Source organism: Bos indicus, chromosome 21 (assembly GCF_029378745.1).
Source record: "Bos indicus isolate NIAB-ARS_2022 breed Sahiwal x Tharparkar chromosome 21, NIAB-ARS_B.indTharparkar_mat_pri_1.0, whole genome shotgun sequence".
In the NCBI taxonomy this organism is placed as follows: domain Eukaryota; kingdom Metazoa; phylum Chordata; class Mammalia; order Artiodactyla; family Bovidae; genus Bos; species Bos indicus.
In genome coordinates, this window is record NC_091780.1 from 26,775,965 (window position 1) to 26,779,661 (window position 3,697).

At 51.4% G+C, this 3,697-nt stretch overlaps 1 long non-coding RNA gene across 1 annotated transcript; it reads right to left on the reverse strand.

Annotated features, from left to right (window-relative positions):
• Nucleotides 1–546: 546 nt before the first annotated feature.
• Nucleotides 547–2,897, reverse strand: LOC139178350 (uncharacterized). The gene is made up of 3 exons (XR_011562769.1): nt 2,807–2,897; nt 1,924–2,017; nt 547–1,324 (listed from the first exon to the last, which is right to left on the reverse strand). It is a non-coding gene; the product is annotated as an uncharacterized lncRNA (long non-coding RNA).
• Nucleotides 2,898–3,697: the final 800 nt, after the last annotated feature.

A 3,697-nucleotide genomic window follows, 5' to 3' on the forward strand; every position in this document is an offset into this window, starting at 1 on the left:
CAGGACTGTGGGAGTGTCTCTCTCTTTCAAGCAGCCCCATTACTGAACAGACTGCTAGATACCCGCTCAGGTGTACAGCCTTTGAGGAACTCTGTCTCGGTGTTTGACCACCAAGCCAGAGCGATGCAGGCGTCCCCCAGGAGCCCCCACAGACCTGTCCAGGGTGTGTGAGGTCCCATCTGGGAAGTAGGGAAAGCAAGGCTGGACTTAGACACCTGCTTCTCCCTCTATGTCTCACACCAGATGAACAGCACAGGCACAGGGAGAAGGGTGGTCCAAGAAGGGGGCCAAGTCCAAACAGCACAGCATCCTCAGCCAGGTGGTTGATAGAAAGGCGTATCCTCCTCCAAGGATGTGTGTGTGTGTGTGTGGGCATGCAACAGGGGGCGGAGCTTGTGAAGCAGAGAACCACCGCCTTCCACCCCCCACCCCCTTTTGTAGACTGCCCCCCTTCTTCTAAAGCCAACCCAGCTATGAGTGGGGAGCTTGCTGACACCTATGGTTCCACTGCTGGAAAGAGAAAAGAGGAGCATTCTTGTCACCGTATTCAGCAACACTAGACTTGCCTCTCAGCCCATGTTGACTAGATAAACCATACCATCAGAATCGTCACCCCTCCGGGCCGACCTGAGATCCTCTCACCCAACCCCTCACTCATATTCATCACTAGATCAACCTCTGCAAGACTCCGGATTTTCTCTGAAGTCCCAGGTACATATTGTAGCCGCTATGCAGTGTGGCCCTGCTTGTTTGGTTTATTACTCTCTGAGAGTCCTGGAGATCAAAAATCCAAACCTAGTCTCACTGTGCTCTAGAACTAAGGTGTCTGCAACTGGCTCTCTTCAGGCGGTCCGGTAGAAATTCCTTTCCTTTTCCAGCTTCCTCGGGCTGCCTGCACTCCTCTCAAGACCCTTCCCTCCAATAACTCCAACCTTTTCTTTTCACAGTCAAGCATCTTCAACTACCAATTCCAATTCTCCTGCCTCCCTTATATAGGGTTCGTGATTCCCTTGGTCCACCCAGATAATCCAGGGTCATCTCCCATCTCAAGATCCTTAATTTCATCACATCTGTAAGGTCTCTTTTACCGTATAAAGTGACATAGTTCCAGGATGCAAGCATAAGCATGTGGACCTCTTTGGGAGGCATTGTTAAGCCTACCACACCTCCCAAGTATACTAGAGTCTCATTCAATCAGAAGTGCCGTGGTTCTCAAAAAGCAGCCGTGTTGGGACTTCCCTGGTGGTCCAGTGGTTAGGATTTCTTCCAATGCAGGAGGTACGAATTTGATCCCTGGTCAGGGAGCTAAGATGCCACATGACTCCTGGCCAAAAAACAGAAACAATATATAGTGAATTCAATAAAGACTATAAAAATGGTCCACACCAAAAAAACTTTTAAAAAAAGCAGTCATGTTACAATACGGTCTGTTCTCAGAGTTGCCTCACAACACACCAAGGAGGAGGGACAGAGCCCTGGACAGTCAGGAGCCCTGCATTTGAGCCTTCAGGGTGTTCACTACTCCACATTCTCATCCTCTGGTGTTTCCGGGTATTAATACAAAAGGCAGTAACTCGGGACTTCCCTAATGGTTCCACGGTAAAGTACCCGTCTGCCAGTGCAGGAGACACAGAGACACGGTTCCATCCTGGAATCAGGAAGATCCCCTGGAGGAGGAAATGGCAACCCACTCCAGTATTCTTGCCTGGAGAAATCTATGGACAGAGGAGTCTGGTGGGCTACAGTTCATGGGGTCACAAAGGGCTGGACAGGACTTATTGACTCAACAACAACAACCACCCAAGGCTGCTATGCAGATGCAAGGCGATGACACATGAGGGCAGCGCTCCCCGTGCACCCGGGAAATCGGCCTCCTGTCCTCCATGTGCCCCTCCCCACTTAACACGTCCTGCTCTCTCGTACCTGTGACGCCTACAAGTGCTGAATTTGACCATGATGAAGTCAGCTCCGTGACAGGAACCATTTTTCCTCTGCTGGCAGACTTCAGTGAGGGCCTCTGCAATTCAAAATGCAAATGACTCACATCTGATGGATGTGCACCATAATTCAAGCATGTCTGGGTTCCCCGTCACTGTCAAGGTCGGTGGAAACTCCCTTTAAACAGATACACATACACACTCACGTACATTCACTGCCCAGGACACTAGGGTCTACTGATACAACTTCCTGCTAAGTCAGCAAACACTGAGTGACCCTGCTCCCCACCATGAGGACATGACCTGGGCAGATAGATGGTGGGGACCCAGAAGGAAAGGAGAAGTAGTCACTGCTGTCCCGGCGCCTCTGCAGCCTCTCAGCACCTCCCAGCCCAGGCTCCTGCCCTCTAGCTGGTCTTCTACACTGTGGCTCACAAAGTATCTGTTTAAAAGTGTGAATCTAGGGCTTCCCTGGTAGTCCAGTGGCTAAGAATCCTCCTGCCAACACAGGGGACGCAGGTTCAATGCCTGGTCTGGGAAGATCCCACATGCCACAGAGCAACTAGGCCCATGTGCCACAACTACTGAGCCTGTGCTCTAGAGCCCTCAAGCTGCAACTACTGAAGCCCGCACGCCCTGGAGCCCATGCTCCACAAGAGAAGCCACTGCTCATCATAACTTGAGAAAGCCCATGCTCAGCCATGAAGAACCAGCACAGCCAAACAAATAATAAAAGTTAATTAATTTAGAAAAGATAAACATGCAAATCTGATTGATGCTTCTCTTCCTAAAACCCTTTATGGTTCCCCCCTGGCAGAGTCCATGCTTTGGCACATGGCCTTCAAGCGCTGCCTTAAGGCCCAGCCTACCCATCACTCCAGCTTCACTGTCCGCTGTTGCTTCCCTCACCCACTGGCCTCCACTTGGCTGCTCCTGCAGGCTGTCTCTGGCCTCCTTGCCTTTGACTTTGCAGCAACCTTCTTTTTGATGCCTAAGTCCTTAACTAACGGTCCTTCCAAATTTAGCTCAGGCCTGACTCCTCCAGGAAGCCTTCTCTGGGCCCCTGGCCTGATGAGGCATTCCTACCCGCAGGCTCATATCTGCGGCAGGGGCCACTTTGCATGGAACAGCTGTGGGTATTTCTTAACAGATGGTCCTCTTAAGGACAGTGGCTGCCCTGCTCACTTCCATATCTCCAAACCCTCATACAGTGCCCGGCACCCAGTAGGAGAAGAGGATTAGAATGAATTCAGCTGGGACTTCTGTGGTGGTCCCATGGTTAAGACTCCCAGTGCAGGGGGCCAGGGTCAACCCCTGGCCAGGAAACTAGATCCCACATGCCACAACTAACTGAAACCAAAAAGATCCCGCATGCCACAGTTAAAAATCCTTCATGCATGCCACAAGGAAGATGGAAGAGCCTGAGTGCTGCAATTAACACCTGGCACAGCTAAATAAATAAGGGACTTCCCTGGTGGTTGCAGCTTCCCAAGTGGCTCAGTGGATAAAGAATCCACCTGTAATGCAGGAGACACAGGAGACTCAGGTTTGATCCCTGGGTCAGGAAGATCCCTGGAAGAGGACATGGCAACCCACTCCATTCTTGCCTGGGAAATCCCATGGACAGAGGAGCCTGGTGGGCTACAGTCCGTGGGGTCACAGTCAGACACGACTGAGCAACTGAGCATGGACACACTGGTGGTCCAGTGGTTAAGACTCTCCCTTCCAACGAAGAGGGTTCGGATTCGATCCTGGGTCAG